Genomic DNA, 25,440 nt, shown 5'->3' with positions numbered 1-25,440 from the left:
TAATGAAAACAGCCCCCACATGTTTTAAAATCCCCCATTTAAAATTTAAATTCATTAGTTTATGAGCTGCTGGGAATTGACAGCTTTACACCCCAATCCTCCTTGCAATTTATGTAAAGGACGCCATAAAACGGAATAGGGGAGCATCTCCAAGCGAAAACACCAAACACAAATTGCAAAATAAAAATGCAGCTGAAGATGATTTGCGGTGGGTCATATAACCAAGAATGTCATTTTTATTAAAGGGAAGTTCTTTAAGCATTTGCTCCTCACCCGGCCATGCTTTTTTTTTTTTACAAACATTTAAAATATTAATGCACTGTTTTTATTGCTTCCCGCCTCTCACAGTGTTTCTTTACCTGGTTCCCACATATAAACTATGGCCCATGTATCTGCAACATGGCAAGCACCTCTCTCATTCATTCTCTCCCCCCACCACCCAGGGCTAGAAAGGTGTGTGAGCCTGTAAATGTTTTCTTTCAGACAGTTTATATCTAGATTTCAGTGTCTTGATTTTAGAGATTCTATTTATAATAAACTTGATATATACTAGAGATTAGACTTTATATGGAGGTTTGTAGCTGATTTGATTCAATGCTAACATTTAGCTCTTGCTTTTAAAACAAAGGCCACTGGGCCATGCATAGAAGTTTAATATGTTATGAATAAGAGTGATAGAAATAAGTCTAGAGACTAGGCCTCCAAGTAAAAGCTGTATCTGGAGGGGTCTCAACACAAGCCCTTTCCAAACGGGGGCACCTTGGACGCCCCTGATGGCTCATGCTTTCTGAGTCATCTCTAAGAAATCTTTGCCTGTTCCAATGTCAGAAAGCTGTTCCTCAAGGTTTCTTCTACTAACTTTGTATTTCTAGCTTTAGCTTCTTGTCTGTAACTCATCTCAAGTTGATCTTCATTCATGGAGTAAGGTAAGAGTCAAGGTTGTTTCCCTACTGAAATATTTTTGTGTCCTTGTCAAAAATCATCCAACTGTTTATGTACAGGGCTATTATCGGGTCCCAATAGCCTTTCACTGGTCTACCTGTCTCTCCTTTCACCAATACCACACTGTCTTGACTACCATAGTATTACAGTAATTTTTTAAAAAATATTTTATTTATTTATCTTTAGAGGGGAAGGGAAGGAGAGAAGGAGAGAAATATCAATGTATGGTTGCCTCTGCCGAGGACACACAATATATCGTGTGTCCCCTGCCAGGAACTGGCTTGCAACCCAGGCATGTGCCCTGACTGGGAATCGAACCGCGATCCTCTGGTTCGCAGGCCCGTGCTCAATCCACTGAGCTACACCAGCCAGGGCTGTATTACAGTCATTTTTAAAGTCAGGTAAAGTCCTCCCACTTTGTTCTCCTTTGAAAATTTGGTTTAAAAATTTTATTTATTTAAATTTTTAATAACTTTATCTTCTTGCTTCTCCAAATACAATTTAAGATTGGTGTGTTTCAGCTACCCCTTCATCATGCCACCATGTCCAATGCTCAGTACATTGGTGAGGGGGGCCTGGAAACGGCTGGGTGAACAGGTCTCCACGCCTGGACCTTCAGGCTACCCCGAGCAGGGAAATTACAAAACCCGGTGATATGTAGGGCTCTTCTGAAATAACTATTTTAATCAAACCCTGATGCCACAGAGCTGAGGGATCTTCTCAAAGATTAAAGAATAAAGCAATAATTACACATTGTAAAGGCTGACCTCACTGAAAGACGAATTTGCCTCCAGAACTACCTGGGAGAACAATAATCCTGCGGCCAGGGAACGTGTGGGGCGGGGAGGAAGGAAGCGCTGGATAATTCGTCAAGCCAGCTGTCATACCCACCCGCCCCTCAGAATCTGGGACACAGAGCAGACGCTCAGTAAACATCAGTCCGTGGACAAAGTAAGCACACTTTCTACCACAAATGCTCTCAAACACAGCTGTAGAACTGAGTTTCTTCGCATCCATGGGGAAATCATCCATGACCGCATTCCTTTCAGAGGAGATATAAACAGGACTCCTGCGAAACGTAAAGGAAGCCATGACATTTCCCTAGCCTGTGTGGAGGACAAGATGAAAAGGAGGTAAGAAACACAGAAGACAGGACATGCTTCAGAAAGCATAGTGGATAAGGGTGAGCACCAAGTGCCCTTTGTGAAATAAAACACACTGAAAGCAAAAATAAAAACACCAAATGGAGCTAGAAGACCTTTGGTAAATATGCCAAAGAGCCAGAAGAGGCCAGGACCCGCGTGTCGTCACCCTCTCATTCCTAGCCGCTGCTGAGTCCTTCAGCAATCCCCTAACCGGTAGCTCTGCTCATCCTTGACCTCTCGTACCAATGCATCACACTGAAGCCAGTAGGACTGTCCCAAACAAGAAGTAGCACATGCCACCCTTCTGTTTCACATCCCCAATTTACACCAAACAGAAAATAGGCAAAAGCACAAGGCTCTTCATCACATGGCCCGTGTCCACTTTCCTGTTCCTCATCGGTCACTCTCACACATTTATATTCTTCATGTCAGCCACAGTAACCACGCTGCCACGGCTTTGTAGGTGCTATTCTCCCTGCCCAGAGCATCTACACCCTTTCTCTTCCCACGACTCAGATCAAACCTAACCTCCTCCCAAGAACCCTCACTGACCCTCCCAGTGGAAGTCTCCTTGGGAACCATGTTTGAACGGGGCTCCTTGCCCAAACTGCAAATGTGCAGTGGTTACCAAGTCGCCCTTGGATCTCTATAGGTTATGTGCCTAACACTTGGCATCTAGTCAGTGTTTATCGAATGGTTGAATAAATGGTTGAGCGAATGCATAATGTTCGCAATAAAAAATTAACAGATTCACTTTCAATGCAGCTACAATCCTGGGTATTTGGTGTGTGACAACTGAAATTTCTCCCTTTTACTTTTTAATCATCATCATTGACATATTTTACATACTATTAAATGTAAAACATATACTATGCTATGCATATATATATATATATATAATACATCCGTCTTAAGTATATATTCATTATAATTTAAGAAATTTACTTGTTCTCATAATGACCATCACAGTTGGTATATAGAACATTTCCATCACCCAAAAAGTTCCCTGTGCCACAGCTCAATGTTTTTCTATCTATTAAATCAATAATTTACTTTCTGTCACATGGACAAGCCTCAAGTCAGGAGGGATTAGAAGGAGGGACAAAATGAGATGCAGGTGGACAAGTCCACAGGGAGCATAGTCACACAAATATATATAAGGATGCAAACTGACATGTGGTTTAAGGCTGGAAGCCCCACAGGTAAGCTGTGCAGTTGGGAACCCAGGCTTTCCCGGGAGGCCGCCTCCATTTCCCGGACGGGCGCAGAGCACTGGCGAGGTCCTCAGTAAATGCCTGCTGATTTCCTCTGGAGTACCGTGGGAGTCGTACTGAGGAGTGCTCTGTGGCATTCAGACCATTTTAAACAAGGGCTTGGAAATTTCTTATCAGGGAGTCAAATATACTAAGGAAACAAAAAGTTCTTGGATCTGTTTTTTATAGTTCCAAAGTTAAATCAATAACTCATGACAGCAAATGCCTTAAACTGCCTGCTGCCTCTTTCCCCACAGTGCCTCCAGCCATTCCATAAGAACATACGCAGGGTGACGCGTACACACGGCACAGTTAGTGCAGTATGTTAGAGTGTTGGTCTAACAGATAGGTGAGTTCAGCAGAAAATAACCATGGATGTATACATATTATTTATCCCAGTTAAGTTCTGAGAGCTATGTGCCGCACTTTGCTAAGCAAATTACACGTAGCATATCATTTAATCCTTACACGACTCAGGGAGACAGACACTACACCACCTTCGTTTTGTAATGGAGGTAAAAGAAACGCAAAGAGTAAAATAAATTGCCAAAGGTACAACATCGGGTAAGCAGGAAAGTCCAGATCAGAATTCAGGTTGAATCTACTCCAGAGCGCTTGGTCTCCATCACTGTGCCCTGGGTTTTGACAGAGTGCTTATCAAAAGCCATCCTGCTATTCCTACCTGCCGACGTACTGAGATTACTGAGATTTCTACCATCTGAAGTGCCTTCTTTGGTGGAAACTGTACGATGGTATTATCAACCATTAACACCTAGCCATACGTAGCTCTTGTCATTAACACTGAGACCAAACAGACAGTTAGGAACAGGAACACGAATGTTTTGACAAGGGGAATGAAGGGAAAGGCTGAGGTGTGGTCCTATTTCTACCTCAGCAACTTTCTGGGGCAGCCAAAGGACTGAATGAAGGGACTGGGTATGAAAAACTGGTAGCAATGCAAAAACAAAAGGTATATGGATGAGGTGGTGGGAAAGAATCCAGGACAGATGGTGTCCACCCAGAGGGTCCACACAGAGGTTTTAGTGGACTCTTCTGGACATTCGAAACTCTCGGTACAATCTTGAAGAAACATCACCTATTTTTGAGGAGCCTCACATCTAGTTTCATGTGTGGACCAGCCAGGATTTTGAGGAAGTTAGTAAAATCTTTGTGAGACTAGGCATTCTATCTGAACACTGGAGATACAGAAATTGCAAGATTATTTTGGAGGTCCCATTAAATTATGTGGGGAAATATATATTGTACACTGTCTGCTATAGACTACTCAATAAACTCCATCCTTCTTTCCTTCTCCTTTTCTTCCCCTTTAGATTTAAACAACATCTATTACAGGGATGTCAAACTCATTTTCACTGCAGGCCACATTAGCCTCATAGTTGCTTTCAAAGGGCAGAATGTAATTTCAACCCTTAACCATTAAGGAGTAGTTACATTTATACAATTCTAAAATTATTTCAGCCCTTTGAAGGCAACAGCGAGGCTGATGTGGCCCCCGGTGAAAATGGATTTGACACTCATGATCTATTACATAAATGGTCATATACAAGGAAAAGCCCCTAAAATTTCTACTCAACCCTGCAATTGCCTAAGAAGTGCAAGAGTCAAGTTGTTTGATCTGCTTTTGTTCTTAGGAAACATCCTACCATTCAAAGGTTCCTGTGACCCACTCTGCACAAACACACAGTGAGGAAAGGGGGAGTCACAGTGTCATTGTGCCACCTTCTCTAATTCATCCCCTCTTTGCAAATGAATGTTAAGATTTTAAATAGTGCTTTAGTTGCATCATTAAAATGGGAAAATGCCATTTTTAATCCAGCTACTATCTGTTGAAATGTTTTCTGTACGGTGATTTGGTACAGCTGGTAACATGAGGTCTGTTCTTTAATTAAAACTAGGATTCTTGCCCTGGCTGGTGTAGCTCAGTGGATCGAGTGTGGGCCTGCGAACCACATGATCACGGTTCGATTCCCAGTCAGGGCACATGCCTGGGTTGCAGGCCAGTTCCCGGCAGGGGACTCACGAGAGGCAACCATACATTGATATTTCTCTCCTCGCCTTCCCTTCCCCTCTAAAGATAAATAAATAAAATCTTAAAAAAAACCCTAGGATTCTTCAGGGGACCAATATGATGGAGTATTCTTTGCACAGTATGCTTATCTGAAGAGCATAGTTGCTTTTTGACCACAACATATCTGCAAACTCGGGCCATTAACCACATTGCTAAATAAATAAATACAACACAAATAAATGTGTACATAAATATTTTAAAATCTGACTGAAATCTGATGTTTTTAACATTATTTTAAAAAAAAAAACCTTTGATGACTCCTTAGCCTAGGTATTGGCTCAATAGAGTTAAAAATCAAAACAGGCCCTGACTGGTGTGGCTCCGTTGGTAGAACATTATCTTACAAACCGAAAGGTTGCCTATTTGGTTCCAGGTCTGTGCACATGCCTGGGTTGTGGGTTTGGTCCCTGGTCAGGGTAGGTATGTGAGGCAATTGATTGATCTCTCTCACATTGATGTTTCCTTCTCTTTCACCCCTCCTTCTCCTCTCTCTAGAATTAAATAAATAAAATCTTTTTAAAAAAAGAATCAAAACAGGTTTGTAGGTAAAACACTCAGGCTCCATCACACATATTTGGAGGTCAACATTAAAAATGTCAGGCTACCCACAAGAAAATACTAGAAGTAGGGGATCAGCAAATCATAGGAAAAACTCGTGAAGAAATAATATGCAGCCATTAAAAATGTGTTACAATAATTTCTAGTGACACTGGAAAATGTTTAAGATATTGTGAAAACCATAAAATACCATATATGGTGTAACTCCAAGCCTGTAAGAATGCATCTGTATGTTTGTGCATGTATGTGTGTGTACTGTCTAGTTCACACGTATGCATCAAAGATGGCCTCTGTTTATGGTCCCTCAGTTGTGTATTTCTCCACGGTTGGCTGAGACCCATTAGCTCAAAAGCCTGCTGGTGCCAAACTCAAATTTTACACATTAAATTATTTAAAACATAGTCCAAAGAAGCATATTTTCAGCCATTTAGAGACTTTCTACTTTTCACGTCCCAGGAATCTGTTCCAAATATCTAATCTGTTCTGTATCTATAGATGAGACAGTCCAGGTTATGAACACCCCAGTTACTGCCATGGTTCGGAGCTTTCTGACCCAGAGACTCAGGCTGCTGAGCCACACCACACTGATCTCCCTTTTCCTCTGGAGTTCCCACACCTTTCTTTTCTTGCGTCGCTACCCAAGGCAGTAGCCTCTTGACAGACTCCTGCTTGGAGGAACTCCCCCAGGCAAACCAGCGCTCAAAATGCCCAGTTAGGCTTGTGTGTGCTACTGCCACCTTGTGGTCATATCCTTTTCCTTTAATTGGTCCCCATAGCCCTTGGATCCCTTACAATGTCACCTGTGGTCTCCTATCCCCACGAATCTAGGGAAAACAGACAGACAGCAACCTCATGTCACCAACCCACATTTCTCCAATATTTTCAGTGCTCACTATTTCATTTTTACCTTTTCAAGAAGCCTATGTCTTCTACTCATAATAATTTATTCACTTCAGTTGGTTCAAATATGAAAATCAGTCTTTCCATAATTTCCCCACAAAAATATATGCATAGAATACATGTGTAAAATGGACTCACCTGATGGTTTCATGTTGGGTTGGAAAAGTTTTACAACAATATCCAGGTAACATCAAGCATTGCTGTTCTTGCAAGTCTTTCAGATACTTTACCACCACGGGCTCATACTGGCCCTGGACCCTACCTATTTAATCATAGATTCTCTCTCTTCACTCTCTCTTCTCTCCCCTGTTCACCCACAGAAACTCATGGGTCCTAGGCAGTTTTAGCTGGAGGCGGAGGAGCCAGCATTGTGCCTGAGAGTTAGAACAGCACACAAGAGAAGGGTGCATTCCCAACAGCACCATTTTCAGAGATGATGTTGCCAACTTTCACAGTGGAAAGCAGGGGTAGTTTTCTGTTATAGTAAGCAGACTGACTTTTAACTAAGCAATGTCCAAACCTGTAGATAATGTTATAAGGGTTCATCTGGGGCAAGCCTATGATACACGCCAGGAAGCAAGATCTCAAATGCTCTGAAGAAGAACAGTTTTGCAGCCTCTTGTATACATTTGAAACTAGGGAGTGAATGGAAGGAAGTCTGGAGCAATCAAGGCAGGAATTGGATTACAGGGTACTTAACAAGATTATGTGCCTTTTTGAGGGTTAATACCCACTTTGAGGGGTATTATTCCTGGTATGTCAAAGGTGTGTTATCCTAGATACATAAAAACAATGAATTGGGCTGGCTTAAACCCTTTCACTAAAGAAGTTATAGGCCTGACTATAGAGACACGACTACCCACCATGACCTGCCCAGTTAGCCATTTATTGATTAGATTATTCTGCAAGGTTATTTTCCAGAGAACTCCTTTATTTCATCCACAGGTTTTTGAGAGACATGTGATGTGATAGGAGAAAGAGACATAAAATGTTAAATATTCTGTCCAAAAGGAAAAATATACATAAATAAGCAACACAGAGAGGCAGGGTACGAAGAAAATACTTTTCAAAGCTTAAATGCTACAGACACTGTGATGGAGAGTAGGCAGTAAGAGTTGGAATGCCCAGGAACCTGGCCCCCGGCAGAACCGGAGCAGAGCTTGGAGCTCTTGGCAGGGGGCATGACGTGGCGGAAGGCAAGGAAGAGGAGGGGAGGAGATGGGTGGCATTTCAGAGAAAAATGTGATATGTGCAGAGCTGCAGCTATGAGAAGTCTAGGGAATTCTGAGTAGCCTAATTTGACTGAAAAAAAAAACAGTGGGAGGAATGAAAAGTAGGCTAAGAGAAACAGATGGAACTAGATTGGGGAGAGATTAAGATGTCAGGCTGAGGTTTTGCATTATATTTTAAGCCACAGTTTCTCGAACTGAGAATTGAGAATGTGAGTCCTCAGTGTCTCTCACAGACTCCAGTTAAAGGATTGTGTGACTGAGCAAAGGGTCAAAACCTGCCAATATTTAAGGTTTTCTTGCCAAGGCATTTGGAACTTCCTCTTCTTCCGATCTTTAGTCTTAACCTGCCTCTCTCGCGCTCTCTTTCTCCCACCAACCCCCAAATTTTGCAGGAATCTAATTTCATTATTTCCATTTATAAGTTTCCTCCAAATTCAGGAAACCTCATTATACCTAAATCAGAGATCTATGTACGACCTCCTTTAAGACCGAGTGTGCAATTACTTTAATAACCAGCTCCCCAACTCCACCAATGTTTCCATCTATTCCAAAGTAGTATGTTCAAAGGCAAAAGAGCACTGTAGAAAAGAACCAATCCTACTCTCACTCCCACTCCCCCCTCCCCCACAGCAAGTGTAAGCTGGGATATGGCTCCAATTTATTCAATGGAAGGGCCTGTAATGACTTACCCGTCTGAATGAGAGGAGTCTATTAACCTGCAACCATACATCAAGTGGTTTTCATCTCAGGTCCACATGCCATGTCAGGTAACTCCAGTGGGTACGGGGGTGGGGGGGCAGTAAATTCACTCTGGGGTGAATAAAACTATGCTGTGGGCCACAATGACAACAGACAAGGCCTTGAGATGGCGATTTCTGAACAGGTAGCCAAATCTATACTCCAAAATGAAAACTTAGAAAGTTACAAAGGAAGGCATACAACAGAATAGGATTCTACAAAAAATAGGATCTATGACAGAGAGCACAGAATGGGGAGGGAGTGCATTTCAGCAGAATTTTTTAATTGAACTCATTGGGGTGACATAGATAATGAAATTATATAGGTTTCAGGTGCACAATTCTACACACATCATCTGTATATTGTATTGTGTGTTCAACACCCCACGTCTCCACAGAACTTGATTTGCCACCGCTCACTCCTTCCTTGCCACAGTTCTTCCATCTAGCGTGTTTTGTCCTACAGTTTTCTAGGAAAACGGGTGTCAGTCACCTTCCTGTGGCCCACCCATAGCTGCACCCCAGCACCAACAAGGGAAACTAAACTGATGCAGAGAAAGGCTCAGGGCCGGGGATGCAATGATGGGAACTTTTTGTAGGGGGTGTAGCCATGGCTCCTGAAGCTATTAGATCCTAATCACGGGAAACAGCAAACATTACTTTATTTGACAAAGGGTCTCTGTAGGTGTGATTAAGCTAAGGGTCTTGACATAGAGAGCTTATCCTGGCTTCTCTGGTTGGGGCCTAAATGCAATCATGTGTGTCCTTAAGAGAAAGGCAGAGGGAGATCCAACACGGATAGAACCCAATGTGTCCAGGGAGACCAAGAACAGAGCAATATGGCCAAGGATGCCAGCAGCCACCAGGGCTGAAAGGAGCAAGACGCAGACTTTTCCTTCGAGCCTACAAAGAGAGTGCGGCTCTGCCGACACCTGGACCCAGCACAGGGAAACTGATTTTGGACTGCTGTGCTCCAGAACTGTGGAAGAATAAATTTGGGTTGCTTTAAGCAGCTGAGTTGAGGTAATCTGTTACAGAAGCACAAGAAGCTAATATACTGCTCAGCCACAATCCCCTTATATAGGGTATTTTTGGACATAGTCAGGGGACTGTTTCTGCTGGGCATCATCGCGCTGGTTATAAAATAGACTTAAATGCAAAATTACCTTGTTACCAAGACTGGAGTACTCATCTCAAATCTCACAGTAAAGTCATTTAAAGCAAATTAGAACTATCTTACCCACCACAGGGTTAAACATGACTGTGGCTAAATCATTAATACAGGACATAGCACTTCATCCATGGATCATGGCTCATTCTACCTGTTACTGGTCAGGGTATAGGGGCTAAATCTCATGGAAAAATGTATAAAATGTCCACAACAGTGCTCTAGCAAGTGCCAGAATCCTGGGTCCAGGAGAAAGTTCCAACTTTTTCTACTTTTCTCCTTTCCCACTCTGCCAACCCAACTCCAAAGTTAAAAAAAATAAAAAATGAATAGTCAACAACCATAGTATAAAATAAAAATGAATTGTCATTTGGCAATAGTCTCCAATCACATACTTGGGTTTTCAGAATCAAAGAGGACTTGGGCTATTTTAATAAACAGCAAGATGAAAAGCAGTGAGCCTACAAAGCGTGACAAGATTAGAAAAAAATCATAGCGATGTGCAAGGAGTTGCAATTATATTTCCAGTTAAAAAGAGATGGAGGAAGTTCAACTCCATTTTCAGCAATTTGCATGTTTCCCACAAAGAGCTTCGCTCTCGATAATGGCCGAGATGATAAAGAGGAAAAGCACAACCTCCCAGTTACCCAGTCCCACCCCCTGCAGGCTCTCTGGGCACTTCAAAGCACTTGGCACGCTCAATTCCACTGCTTCTCTTCCAGAAAACCACCTCCAGGACGGTGACCACAAACAGCACTGTGAGGTTACTCTTTGTAATCCTCAGCCTCTGCCTTGAACCTTTCCCTTCCCATCAGCCAGTGCACCTACGCTTTCTCTCCCTTCCCATATCAACATGGCTGTATTGGGACCCTAGCCAGGTAGCTCAGTTGGTTAGGCCATTGTCCAGATACACCAAGGTCCTGGATTCGATCTCCAGTCAGGGTACATACAAGAAACAACCAATGAATACATCAATAAGTGGATGTCTCTCTCTCTCTCTATCTCTCTCTCTCTCCCTCCCTCCCTCCACCCCCTTTCTACTCTCTCCCTGAAAAAAAATCAGTCAATAAAAAAGTACTGTACTGGCCCTGGCTGGTGTAGCTCAGTGGATTGAGCGCGGGCCTGCGAACCAGACTATCGCGGTTCAATTCCCAGTCAGGGCACATGCTTGGGTTGCAGGCCAGTTTCCGGCAGGGGCCAGTTCTCTGCAGGGGATGCATGAGAAGCAACCATACATTGATGTTTCCTTCCCTTCCCCTCTAAAGATAAATAAATAAAATATTAAAAAAAAGAATCACTGTCAGAGCCCAAAGCCCTGGGTAAAAAAAAAAAAAAAAAGTACTGTACTAGCTATTCATCCTTCTACCACAGATCACCCTGCAACTTTGAGACTTGAAACAACTACAAACATTAATTATCTCTCATAGTTATGGCTTGGGAATCAGGGAGCAGCTTAGCCGAGTGCCTGTGACTTGTGGTCGCCCATAAGGTTAGAGTGGAGAGGTTGGTTGCAGCCATGTGAAGGCTTGACTAGAACTGAAATAGCCACTTCCAAGCTGGCTCACTCCCAGGGCTGGCAAGTTTGGACTCGCCGTTGACAAGAGGCTTCAAGTTCTAGACACATGGAAGTCTCCATAGGTTTGCTGGAGTAGCTACCTGACATGACAGCTTCCTCCAGAATGAGGAGCCCAAGAGAGGAAGGTAGAAGTTGTAATGTCTTTTATGACCTAGCATCCGGAGTCATGCCTCATTTCTCTAATATCCTTTTGGTTACCCAGATCAGCCCTATTCAGTGTGGAAGGCGTGTTGCACAAGGGCACGCGTGCTCGAAGGCAACGACCACTGGAAGCCATCCTGGAGACTGGCTACCAATGACTTTTCCTTACACTGCAGTGAGAACACTAGTCTCCAAGTCTCCGCTAGAAAACAGAAACAGATTTGGGCATAGTCGTTCTCTCCTGTTCACAGGGAATAAAAGGCCGGGCTAATCATTAAGGTATTTGGGAATTTCAAAGAGGAAAGGAGTTATTTCACCATAGATTCTCTAGGTGACTGCCAATTTCTTGGGTGAGTAAAAAGAGCTATTGGTATGTTAGCGACTTTTTTCCTGAAATGATAATAATAAAGATGATGATGACAACATGCTTTGTAAGCTTTTATGATGTACATTATTCTATGTAAAATATATAATAACCCTATGTGGCATGGGAATGTGAATACATTTAATGGCCCAAGGTAAGCAGTTTAAGAATGTCACAGCCAAGACTGGGACCTAAACAAGTAGATACTATAACCTTAGCGCTACATCATCCACTCCCCACAGAAAAGCAGTGGAGCAAAGATATTCTGCCCTTACTTAATTTCCCCAGATTTCTGAGAGTTTCCCCCCAGCCAAAGCGATTTATAGCAAATGACATGAACAAGGACTATAAATTTATAAGTCTCTCCAAGATTCTGACAATTCCAATCTCACTGTACAGAAATCCAATGATATTTTTACTCAAAAAGAAAAAAAAATAAACTTCTACAGATGCAATTCACTAGAAAGGCTTTTAATAACTTGCATTTACACTAAAAATTTATATTTTAAATGTGAACCCTTTTATCAACTTTGCTTCTTCAACCCCTACTTGACACACTGGTTTATTGAGATAGCAAATATGGTGAATTGTTGGCAAAGTTGGCCCTGGTAATTCCTCCCATCCCTTGCAATGCGACTTTTTCATACATCCCATCAAGATGTAGAATTTATTTGTCTTCCCCTCAAATCTTGATTTGGCCATGGGGCTTTATTTTGGCTAATGAGACAATAGAAAATGTAAGATACAAAGAAGCTTGAAAAGTGCTTGCACACTGGGAATTCTGAGAACACCTTATGCAGAAGCTTTTACTAGCCTGCTGCCAGAACAACATGGGGAAGAAATGAAGTGACTTTGATCTGACAGCCTGCCAAACACCAGACATGTGCATAGGACAACTCTGACCACGGAGCTCCATCTCAGTTACCAGTGGCCTGAAGCTTTGGGAGTGAGGCCTGGAGCACCGGGGAAAGAATCGTCCGGCTGAGGCCAAACCACATTGCCAATCCACAATGAAAAATTGGCTAATACATGACTGCTACTTTAGAAAAGAGAGACAGAGAGAGAGAGAGAGGAAGGAAGGAAGGAAGGAAGGAAGGAAGGAAGGAAGGAAGGAAGGAAGGAAGGAAGGAAGGAAGAAAGACTAAGACATGGTTGTGTAGTATTTCTCAAAGTGTGGCATACTAATTATACCCCCTCCAACAGACTCATCGGGCCTCATTTAGAGGATCCACCTCAGAAAAACTAAATCAGAAATTCGAGGTGATGGCTAGGAATCCATCAGTTTATTTTATTTTTTTCTTCTTATAATTTAAAGTTTGTAGGTTTTTACCAATCTCTTCTAATTTTCCCTACTCATTAGCCCCTGATAACCACTGTTCTCCAATTATTTCTATGAATTTGACTTTTTTTAAAGATTCTACACATAAGTGATACTATGCAGTATGTTGTCTGCCTTATTTCACTTAGCATAATGCCCTCCAGGTCATTCATATTGTTGCAAGTGGCAGGATTTCCTTCTTTTTTAGTGCTAAAATATTTCTCTCTCTTTCTCTCTCTCTCTCATATATCATATTTTCTTTATTTTTCCATAAGTAAACACTGAGGTGTTTTCATGACTTCACTATTAGGAATAGTGCTGCCGTAAACATAGGAGTATGAATATATCTTTGAGATAATGCTCTCGTTTCAGGAATCCATCACTTTGATAAGTCCCCAGATGACTTTTATGGACATGAACATTTGATAGCCCAGCCCTGAGGGGTCAGTGAGCACATGTCAGCTTCAACTGCTGAAGGCTCTTCCTGGAGAACTGGGGGACAAGGGGGTTTGGGCATTAAGGATATTGTACTTTTCTTGCTGTTTCCTCTCCCTCTGCCTTCTTCTCTCCTGATCCCTCTCCTATCCCCACACATTTCCTTATGGCTTTCTGTTACCAATAACTGAAACATCTCTCTCTTTTTATGTTATTGTAGTGTATACACTGGTTTGACAGCCCGCAACCGTGGTAACAGTCTGGACTCCGGAATGGTCCTCCCTGGAGAGCCCCCAGTGGAGATCGACATCAAGTAACTACGGGTAGGCAGAGTGGGAATTCCTGTACTTTGGAAATAATAAAATGCTAAGTAGTCTATTACCCTGGGATGGAAACAGCAGGTGTTACAAATATAAATTCAGCATTTAAGCTCAAGAGAAAAAAGAATAAAACAGGCTGGAAGGAATGTTCAGGATTATCAGTGCTGCAAGATGTATATTGTCATGATATGTATCCAATTAATAGTTTGCATCTTTCTCTAATGAGTTTCAGAAAATTTCCAGAGGTGCAAACATTCTGGCTTCCTATTCCTCTCATGGCTTCAAGGCAAATACTGTTCACCAAGAACAGTGCTGACTGTGGACATCCACGTGAGGGTGTCCAAAGACACATTCCACCAAAAAAGAGTTCTTTACCAATCTGCCAGACATTCCTAAATATTGTAGGGCTTTTTTTGGCATTTAGTAACTTTAGAGTATCTATTATATTTCAAAGTCATTGAACAGTAGAGATTATATAAATAGTCCCTATGCTCAAAGTACTCACAATCTTATTAGACACAGTAGTGGAACTGATGATTACAAACCAATATGGAATATGAACTAAGGACATATGAATTTTCCAAGATAATAGGAAGGAGGAGTGAGGGGGGGAGAGGTGGAGAGGAGAGGGACAGAGAGAGGGACAGGGACAGGGACAGGGACAGGGGCAGGAAAGGAAGGAAAGAAGGAGGAGAAGAAGAAGATGGAGGATAGCAGATGAGTGCGGCCTCTCAACACTGCCTGGTGAGAATAAAATAGATTTCATGGGTATCAGAGTGCCTGGACCTCATCTCAAGTAAGGATACATAGGTATCTGCCAAGCAGAGAAGAGAAGATACACCAATGCATGAGAAATGTGGCTTTCTTGAGGAAGCAAATGTATTTCAGCATACCTTAGGCTCATAGACCTTAAGGGGGAAGGAGCCTGAGACAGACTGAATGAGCAGTAGCCACCCTAAGAAGATTCTTATGTATATCATCAAGGAACACGATACATACTCTCTAGTGACAGAAATCCATGGGAAAATGGAGTTTGTTCCCTGAGTTAAGTCTTATTTAAATGTAAATGTGTTACCATTATTGCAAAGTCAGCTCAACAGAACTAGTTAATATCTTTGTTAAAAACTGTCTACATGTCACTTATAAGAGAAGCCAAACTCAGGGTAAAAAGGCAGTACTCACTGAACTGTACTTTAAAATGGTTAAAGTAAGTGAACTTCACATTAATTAAGAAAAAGAAAGTATGTTTTAGTACTTGTAGAAGGAGGAAGAATAAAAGTAATTGTAGAAGAGTTAAGGAACACAAAATAAGATACTGCCAGAAGTTTCAAATGCAACTTTCCAAAATTTAACTTAGAGAAATTCCAAAAAATTCCAGAGACAACATTAGCATTTTTAATATAGAATGATTAGAAAGAATGAGCATTGTCAAGTTGAAGAAAACATTCTTTACTAAGTGGTATGCAGGTTCAGAGCCAGTACCCCCCAAGATATGCTTCTGTGATGTGTGGATTGTTTTGAGCTAAGGTCAATTTTATATTCAGGCTCAAGAGAAACTTCTGCTGCTCCTTAACTACCTAGAATTTGAATTAGGGGTATTGCCCATAGTAAGAACTTATCAGCAATAATGTTTTAGACCCACTAGTATGGCAGGACAAAGTTATATTCAATAAAAACCTGTCCTTATCACCATGCTATGCCCCCCAGGTGCATTGCTTCATCCCCAGCTCAGAATGTTTTGTCAACCTCAACCCCCCTTTCTACCTCTGAACCTCTCCTGCATGTGGGGTTTTGGACTTTATCATGTACCTGGGGTTCCCATACATATGTATGTACAAAGTTTGGTCATTTTCTCCTGTTAGTCTGACTCATGCCTACTTGCTTATTAGATCAGCAAGAAGTATAACAGGCAGTTAGACAGGCATGAGCAGAGTAGGACTGAGAGGCCAGATACTAAAGGTCACCAGGGTGGAAAGACCAGGTGACTAGTAATGGACAATTATAGGGTTGGACCTCACCCCAAGAATGACCTTTCCTCCCCTAGTGTATCAATGGTCATTTGCTTCACACCCTCCTCTGATTTTTCCTCCCTTTGCATATAACTAGTCATGCTATGGACCCCCTTAGAGGAAGAACAAGGGACCAGAGGATAACCTCACATGACTTCCTTGCATGACCACTCCCTTAAGCATTAAGACCTAGAGATAACATTTAGGCCTCAACAGTGTTCCAGCGCCAGGACCAGGAAAGCAGCGAGGCCAGGTGAGGTGATGCCATGGTTGACATCAGGAGCAGCTGAGATGACTAATGACCACCCCCACCCTGGTGTCAGCCAATCAGCAGAGACTATAACCCTGAGTATACATACTTGGAAAGCTGATGAATATTCTATTGACATCCTCCCCTGTGATCTTCAGATAAAACCCCTCAAGACAGAGGACTCAGTCAGCTCTCTCTCCACTCATCTGTTCTCACCCTGAGCCTTTCTTTCCGTTAAGACTCTTATCTTTGCTTTCTTTCTCCTAAGCTCCAAGGGTCCCTTTTTTGCCTCTGTAACTTGTCTCCTGAGTCCACCCAGCTCAGCTGGCTCAGTTTTTGTACAATTCATTTCTTCTACCTCTGTGATATACTAAATAAACTTTTGCTGTATTTCAGTCTCTGATCTGAATTCTTTCTTAACCAAAACTCAAACACCAAGTTTTCATTGCACATTGGTGAGGACTCTCAGAAGGCTGCCTGTAAGGAAACAGGCTCGGACAGAGGGAGAGCTTGGGTGTGAGGAAGTTGCAGTGGGTGCCTCAGCCCATCCCATGCTGAGTTCTCATCTAAAAGGGCCCTTCAGAGGAGTCCCAAACAGAGGCAAAGGGTCCGAAACCTCTGCATCCTTGCATGAATCAGTCACCAGATGGGGGCTAATATAAGCTTGGGCAAGGAAGCTTCCTTTAATCCTTTAAGGCTTAAAGAGCAGAGGTGATGCCAGCATCCTGTATGGAGCGGGAGGGGCCACAAGAAATGCCCACGCAGCATGGCAGCATTGCATTGCCTGGGCAACCAACCTAGCACAGTGTATGACAACAGATTCCCTGCCTTCAGGCAAAGCGGCAGCAGGGGGAAGTCTGTGTGCTGAGTCTGCATGAGGCTAGCAAGAGTAAGTGGCAAAGGAAAAAGCCTACCTCATTCTGGTTACTGATTGAGCAGGGACCAGAGGGCATGGGCACAAGTACTGTAAAGGTCAACATGGCAGCAAGGGGAGGTGCTTTGCTGGAGTGAAGACCTATCAGTCTAGCCTGGGAAAAGGGATTGGCTAGCGGAGCTGAATCCCTCCACAGTGCACAGAAATTTGCACCAGGAGATTTAAATGGAGGGAAAGCAGAAACTCACACTCTTCCTCTGGAATCTATTGCACAGACCTGTGGGACCTGGAAGCCATGTGACTGGGCAGCAGGGTCTGGGCCCCAAGGCTGCTAGCACAGCGAAGCTTTTAGCACATGGACAGCCATAGTGGTGGGCAGTGGCCCCAGGGCCCCATTACAGGAAGTGGCAGGTGTGGCATGGCAGCGTGGACCATGTGTGCAGACTCCAAGGGGAAGTCTGAGGCCGGGCTGCAACCAGGAACAAGCTAAGCAACCTGGATGATCATGTTGCAGCCATTCATGGTTCTCAAAGGTCAGTATTTTTGAATGGGAGAAGGAACTCCAGGGACAGCCTTGGACTGGCCTGGCAGAGGCTGGCAGGGTTCTTCCTCTGGGTGTCCTGGAGGGAATGGGCTCTGAGACAGAAACCGTCCATTTTTCCTAATGTGCACCTTTTGAATAAAAAACCTTTTCCCCTTTTTCACCAAACTGTTACAGAACAGAGGTCCAAGGGGGCAATATTTGGCCCACCCAGGGACCCCCAAAACTGTTACAGAACAGATACACTGGCCCAGACTCCAGAGGATGGTATACTAATACCGTCCGGACCACCTACCGGGCTTGATTGTCTGTCGCCAATTGGAAAGACATCTCTCAATGCCAGAGATTTGTGAAAAGAAAAGAAAATGTTTCTTTAATGCTATACAGACTTTAACATAGTAACCTAACGTCTTCATTAAAATATCAAAGTCCTTTAGGATATCCACCTCCACACACAGTGCTCCATTCTCCCCCTGCCCTAATTCAGGGTACCAAGTAACTCAAGGAAAAAGCACACGTCCTTTTTTCCAGGCTGCTGGCACCGTCAGCGGTGTCACCATCCAGGCAGGATCTCCAATTAATCCAAATCATGTGGCACCTTCTCACGGTCCACTGGCAAGAGTTCTTTGTACCCATTTTTCCAGGCAAAGTCTCTCCTGCTTTCCAGGCCACGTGGCCAAAGGGAGCACCCCAAAGCTGTGTGGGCCTCTTCTACCAAAGCTGCAGGGGTCTGCACTCTGCCAAAAGTGTGTGGCTTTACTCTTCACCTGGCTGCAGGGGTCTCCACTTTGGCAAAGCCGCGTGGTTCTCTCCTTCACAGGGGGTCCTCACTCTGCCCAAAACCACGTGTCTCTCCCCTCCATGGCTGCCATGTCTGGGTTTAAATCCCCACACCAATCTTCCTCTGCAGCCCCATTTCCAACTCCTCCCACAATCAGTTACACCTGCCAATATTTCTGTATTATTCCAAGTTTACTGGGCTGCCATCATGAGTCTGGGCAGGTGTGGCCCCATGTCCTGGAGCCAGTCTTCTCCAAGTTCTCACACAGGCGCTGTAACTCGGGGAACCCGCCCCCCAGCTACATCTTGGGGGGAAACAGCTTCCATCCCCCTGGCTCCAAGCCTGGCCACAGCCATTTAACATATCCAAGTGACCCGACAAAGGCTATAGATATGTTAAATGACCAGGCCATGGATTAGCTGCAAGGCTGTGGCTGAACGAAACAGCCCTGCAGGTTCCTGCTCCAGCTGTCCCTTCCCCCAGCTCACACCTGTGGGGGAAGGAGTGAGGACATCTTACATATCTCTCCAATATTTCCTATACACCTTGAGTCCTGGACACCATTCCAAATCTCTTTTGGGGGTCCCCCTCTTGGCTGTACCCTGTATCAAGAACTCTACCTTTGGAATTTCCTTATGCGTGGTGTCAGGCAGCAGAACCCCAAGTCCTATTTGGCAACAGAGGGACTCAGCTGTGAATGGCCAGTAGCTAACACTCCTGACAACTAGGGAAGGAGGGCCATGGCCCTGAAGGAGAGAATGGGTGACATACCATAGAATCCACCACATATTCTAATTTACTTATCCACTGTTCTATTGTTGGGCCTTTAGAGGACGTTTTAAGGATGACTAGGAAGGAAAGAGGGGAGAAGATTCCAGGTTGATGGGACAGTGAGAACAGAGGTCCAGAGACAAGAGAAGGAAGGAAGGAAGGAAGGAAGGAAGGAAGGAAGGAAGGAAGGAAGGAAGGAAGGAAGGGAGGAAGGAAGGGAGGAAGGAAGGAAGGANCCACCTCCACACACAGTGCTCCATTCTCCCCCTGCCCTAATTCAGGGTACCAAGTAACTCAAGGAAAAAGCACACGTCCTTTTTTCCAGGCTGCTGGCACCGTCAGCGGTGTCACCATCCAGGCAGGATCTCCAATTAATCCAAATCATGTGGCACCTTCTCACGGTCCACTGGCAAGAGTTCTTTGTACCCATTTTTCCAGGCAAAGTCTCTCCTGCTTTCCAGGCCACGTGGCCAAAGGGAGCACCCCAAAGCTGTGTGGGCCTCTTCTACCAAAGCTGCAGGGGTCTGCACTCTGCCAAAAGTGTGTGGCTTTACTCTTCACCTGGCTGCAGGGGTCTCCACTTTGGCAAAGCCGCGTGGTTCTCTCCTTCACAGGGGGTCCTCGCTCTGCCCAAAGCCACGTGTCTCTCCCCTCAATGGCTGCCATCCCCACACCAATCTTCCTCTGTACCCCCATTTCCATCTCCTCCCACAATCAGTTGCACCTGTCAATATTTCTGTATTATTCCAAGTTTACTGGGCTGCCATCCTGAGTCTGGGCCGGTGTGGCCCCATGTCCTAGAGCCAATCAACTCCAAGTTCTCACACAGGCGCTGTAACTCAGGGGACCTGCCCCCCAGTCACATCTTGGGGGGAAACAGCTTCCATCCCCCTGGCTCCAAGCCTGGCCACAGCCATTTAACATATCCAAGTGACCTGCCAAAGGCTATAGATATGTTAAATGACCATGCCAGGGATTAGCTGCAAGGCTGTGGCTGTACAAAACAGCCCTGCATGTTCCTGCTCCATGTGTCCCTTCCCCCAACTCACACCTGTTCGAGAAGGGGTGAGGACATCTTCTATGTCTCTCCAATATTCCTGTACACCTTGAGTTCTGGACACCATTCCAAATCTCTTTTGGGGGTCCCCCTCTTGGCTGTACCCTGTATCAAGACCTCTACCTTTGGAATTTCCTTATGCGTGGTGTCAGGCAGCAGAACCCCAAGTCCTATTTGGCAACAGAGGGACTCAGCTGTGAATGGCCAGTAGCTAACACTCCTGACAACTAGGGAAGGAGGGCCATGGCCCTGAAGGAGAGAATGGGTGGCATACCATAGAATCCACCACATATTTTAGTTTACTTATCCACTGTTCTATTGTTGGGCCTTTAGAGGACGTTTTAAGGATGACTAGGAAGGAAAGAGGGAGAAGATTCCAGGTTGATGGGACAGTGAGAACAGAGGTCCAGAGACAAGAGAAGGAAGGAAGGAAGGAAGGGAGGAAGGAAAACTCCTCATAGTAGAGGCAGAGTGTTGTAAGCAGACAGTGATAAAAGATGAGTGGAAGAGGTAGGCATGGGGGAAGCGAGCTTATGGTACTTGGAGTTTCTCTGGCAAGAAATGAGAGAAGTTGAATGGTTTGCCCTGGGCACAACATTCTCTCTCAATTATGGGCTGCAGACTCAGAAGTGGCAAAATTGCTACCAGACACTGAGTCATAATTTGCAGGGGCCTCTCCGGCTGTGTCTGCCTTTATCTTGCTGTGGTGAGAGCCTAGCCCAAGGCTCCAACTTTTTGACCGTGCAAGGAGCCTCCAAGTCTTGACCCACCTCTCTTCCCACTGTCCAACAAGTGTGGTCCCAGCAGATGTATACACTGAGTTCAGTGGACCCATGAAGGGAGCCTGTACCGTGGAGTCCAAAGAAAGAGCACACCAGCCCGAGTCAAATATGCCCTGTGCTCCACTTTGAGGCAGAGGAGCACAGTGCACTTCCACCCGGCAAGGCTCTTCCTTGCTCGCCCCACTCACCCCACTCTAGAAATCCTCATCTAGATAGAGAAAATAACAGTATCCGAAACGTTTATCTCTTCCTCAGATTGATCAACTGATTGACTGACTTTTAGAAAGGGAAGAGCTGAACTGAGCATAAAGGAGGTAGAATAAACCACGGCGGAAAATTATTTTTCTAAATGCCAAGCAGGGTCAGAAAGCCAGCAACACAGGCTTCTGGCTGCTAGGAATTAATAAAGATCTTGGCCTTAAGGCAAGAAATCACCATTGTTTAAGTTTGTCAGGCCTTATTAAGCCAGTGGCTCCGTGCTGATTGCTAACAGGGTGGGGTAGACATCAGAGCCAGTATGTTGCCATGGTTACAAGAAGAGCAGTAATTTGCATGTGCACAGCCATTGTCCTGATTCTAGGAAGTTTATTTAAAGATAGACTCACACACTAATGGGCAGAAATGGTTTTGAATCTCTTGGAATCATTATGAAATCAGTGATACAGACCCACCATACTAACAGCATGCTGGTAACCAAGCAACTAAAATATTCCTTGCCACCCTGAGAGAATCCAGGAGACTCCTTGTGAACCTGCTTCTTATAAAAGAAACAAGGTACTAATGGCTTAGTCAGGGGACTCAGAAGTCTGTTTACGCAAATTCAGAGATTCAAAACCCAAAGGCAAAAGCAAGGTTTCAGTGCTCATTTATTCATTCAAAAATGTGCATGAGACAACAGGTACCAGCCACTGTTCTACGTTCAGTACGTTGTAAGCACCTCATTCCACCTGTCATGCCTGGTGACGCAGGTGTTCTCACGCACTCTGTTCTGCATAGGGGACTTGCAATCTGTGGCAGGGGCATCAGGCAAGGGCAACTACACTATATGCCAGGAAATAAGGTGCAGGCCGAAGACCAATGAGCTCAGCTTGTGTGAAAATGAGCTAAGCTGACAGGACCACATTCTTTTTTTTTATATTTATTTATTTATCTTTAGAGGGGAAGGGAAGGAGAGAGGAAGAGCAACATCAATGTATGGTTGCTTCTCGTGCATCCCCTGCTGGGAACTGGCACCTGCCTGGAACTGGCCTGCAACCCAGGCATGTGCCCTGACTGGGAATCGAACCGCAATCATCTGGTTCACAGGCCCATGCTCAGTCCACTGAGCTACACCAGCCAGGGCAGGACTGCATTCTTAACGCAAGAGTTTTCCTTGTAATTTTGCACAAATGCAGTTTCATGCAGTTTCATGATGCTTCTCAGTAAATACTTTAAAATACTATTGGGGTAGTTTGGAAGTGCTTTAAAAAAAGTGAAAAATGAAGAAAGAAAACGTTTGTTGTATGAATTATTTTGATTAGAGAATCATTTAGCTGTTAACTAAAAGATCTTTTCCAGGGATTATATGAAGTGGGAGAGTCAAGAAACCTGTCTGAGGTGTATTTCTTGGTTGACATATCTTCAATATTGCTTTTTGCAGAAAAAATGGTTCAATGGGACTTGAAAGGGAACCCCCAAACTGGGCTCCTCTCATCAGTGGGGTGACAGGTCATGTTATCTCTGTGATCATGGTTTCATTCATGAAAGGAAAAGATTGAGAAGGAAGACCTCCACTTCCAGCTCTGACAGTTTAAGATTCTAAGGCTTAATCTCATCTGTGGAAGAGCTCCCCAGGACCTACTCCCCACACCAGGCAGCTGGAGGGTCATGGGCCTGCAGTTAAAAAGGAAGATTGCTTCCATGCCTCGAAGGAACATGTCTTGTTGAACTGGCAGTCGTACGACTCCTTCAGGACAAAAGGATTTTGTCATGTCTCTCTTTCCTGTGTGCAGGCAACTCTCAGAGAATAAGTAGAAATACCACAACAACAGAGCAGAACTGGTCCCCTGAATCAGACACGAAGAGTCTCATTGCCACCATGTACATGTGACCTTGAGCCAGTGATGCACCATAAATATGGCCTAGTATTTAAAAACTCTAAAACGTAGAAAGAACTATTCTGGTATTCCAATACTTTATATGGAGTACCTTTAATCTTCTTCCTTCAAAATAACTCAGTTTACGAACTAACAAGAAGACCAATATGTATTATAGCTCTCCAGAAAATGTGCAGAGCAGATGCTGAGAATGACAAGGTTATCCTTGCAGATGCTGGGAAACAGTGAAGGTATTAAACTGCTGTTTCTAGATAGCACTCACTATACATACTTACTCATTTTTCTTCTTTGTTTGTTAAAAACAAAACCAGTGTCAACTCTTATAGCAAGGAAATACTCATCACATTGTCCCATTTGGGGTCATGCAGCATGGAAGTATCATAGCTTCTCCAAAACACATAAAACAAATGCATACATACATACATATATGCATACATACATACATATATGCATACATATATATATATATACATACATACACATTATGTATCCCACACATGCACATATATATATGTGTGCGCATGTGTGTGTGCTTTAGTCTAAATGTAATTTTCTTGAGACCTGAGATCTAGCCCCCAAGTCTTGGTCCTTTTCTTTGTCTGCTGCTAGAAGATACTGATGTCTGAGGAACTGCTCTGCCTGGTTTCAGGAGTTGTAACTGCCTCCCATGGATAAGGCTGAGTGAGCAACCTCTGGACTGTGAGCCACTAAGGAGACAAAGCTAATCTCCCTGGCAGGAGTGCTGCTTCTGCTTCATCCATCTCTGGGCCCCAGTGCTTGGTCGGTTAGTCAGAGATGGGTAAGACCGCTCAGAGGGGGGGGCGACCTAAGCCAGACACCATCACTTGGGAGGCCCTCAAGGAAGGACTCAGGGGGCTGCAGCAAAGAGGGGGTGATAGACCCTCATCCCCCAGCTATTATGACGTAGCCCGAGTCCCCATTTCCATCTGAGAGAATCCCTTCCTGGCTCTAATCCACTTAAGCCTAAAAATTTATGACAGGGAAGGCAGTGCAGTCCTTTGCCGGCTAGAGTGGTTTCCGGGGTAATCGGGCATAAGAAAGAATTCATAAAGAACTGTGAAGCCTGCTGCTAAGAGTGTTTTCATTCATATGATAAAGGTCCAAGCAGGAAATGAGTATGTCTCCCAAAGTTTTTGCAACCCCCTTACCTGACAGACTCTGACTCAGATTAAGCCCTCAGATTTCTTTGAAATGTTATCTATTGTTTGATCCTTGCCGCCTGACATTGATTGATGAGCTTTACCTGTATTCTTGTGTATTACGAACCTAATAAAAGCCCTTCAGGAAGGGGCTCTTGGTCCTTCTCCTCTGAGAGACTGACCACCTTTCCTCCCCAAGCAGATCATGTCTTGGCAGTCTTATTTTCATCCGTGGCAGACAGGGGGACTTGTAGGCAAAGTTTCCCCTCCCCCCACTGATGGGAATGAAATGATACAGAAGGGCAGTGACTGGCACATGGGCTGCATCATTAGCCCCTTAAATTATTCAGTGTCCCCTAATTCAAACATCAGAGTGTGAGTGTGAGCTCAAAGGTAAAAGGAGGGATGGATGCACAGGGCACAGATACCCAGTGGGAGTGGTCTTGTCATCATCATCAAAGCCTGGATCCTCTACAGATCCAAGACCGCCCTCAAGTACCTGCTCCCCAGAAGATGAGAGGCCTTTCCCTTAAGTAGCACTTAGGCCCTAAAATGTGTTTTTTATTATTCAAAGAAGCAAAAGCATACACATTACATCATAATGGTTTGTTTCAGAAAGTTACTTCAGGGCAACTTTTCATTCAATAAGATGTACCCTCTGTCCCTGACTAGGAAACAATTAATTAGGTTGCATTTCCCACAGTCTGAATAAAGTAACTATTGGGAAGATCTAATCTCTAATCTTGAGTTATGTTTCAATCTTCCTTAATAGAAACTAATAATAGGCTTCTTTTCATCTTATTGATTTAATTTTAAAGTGAAAATTCAAAAAGTTTAAAGTGTAAAAAGTATTATGTAAGCCCAGCTTTTATAAACTGATTCACATAGAATAGGACCTTACATTTATTTTCTTGGGAAAAATGAGAGTTTATTCTCTAACA

General features: G+C 43.9%; 1 protein-coding gene across 1 annotated transcript in view; it reads right to left on the bottom strand.

Moving 5' to 3' along the window:
* The window catches only part of LOC119000346 (catenin alpha-2-like), an 895,408-nt gene that overhangs the window by 326,784 nt on the left and 543,184 nt on the right, over positions 1 to 25,440 (bottom strand). The gene's annotated exons all lie outside the window — the stretch shown is intronic.

Source organism: Sturnira hondurensis, unplaced genomic scaffold, assembly GCF_014824575.4.
Source record: "Sturnira hondurensis isolate 20B ecotype Veracruz unplaced genomic scaffold, ASM1482457v3 Scaffold0015596, whole genome shotgun sequence".
Taxonomy (NCBI): Eukaryota; Metazoa; Chordata; class Mammalia; order Chiroptera; family Phyllostomidae; genus Sturnira; species Sturnira hondurensis.
This window is presented reverse-complemented; position numbering and strand designations above follow the sequence as displayed.